Raw genomic sequence first — 649 nt, forward strand, 5'->3', positions numbered from 1 at the left:
AGGAGAATGGCGTGAACCCAGGAGGCGAAACTTGCAGTGAGCCGAGATCGCGCCACTGCACTCCAGCCCGGGCGACAGAGTGAGACTCCATCCCCCAAAAAAAGAAAAAAAGAAATAACTCTCTATTCTCCCTTCTCCCCCAACCCCCAGTGACCTCTAACCTACTTTCTGTTTCTATGAATCTGCATATTGTAGATATTTTGCATAAGTGGAATCATATAATATTTGCTCTTTTGTGTCTGGATTATTTCACTGAGCCTGAGGTTTTCAAGGTACGTTCATATTTGAGCACATATGAGAACTTCATCCCTTTTAGTGGCTGAATAATTTCCCATTGCATGTCTATGCCACATTTTGTTTATCTCTTCATCTGTTGATAGACACGTGGGTTGTGCCTGGTTGTGTCTGCCTTTCAGCTATTATAAATAATGCTGCTATGAACATTAGTGTACCATGGAGGAATTTTTTTTTTTAAAGCACAAAATAAGGCCCAGACATGAAGGAATTTATAATTAGGTTGTTGAGAGAAGAAACTCTTGGAAAATTAACCACAGAGGCAAATAGTAGTTGAATAAATTAAAGAAACACCACCAGACATGGGATTAAATATATAAGAAAGTATTTATCGGTGGCTCAAGCCTGTAATCCA

This window comes from Colobus angolensis, unplaced genomic scaffold, assembly GCF_000951035.1.
Source record: "Colobus angolensis palliatus isolate OR3802 unplaced genomic scaffold, Cang.pa_1.0 Scaffold15, whole genome shotgun sequence".
NCBI classification, from domain to species: Eukaryota; Metazoa; Chordata; class Mammalia; order Primates; family Cercopithecidae; genus Colobus; species Colobus angolensis.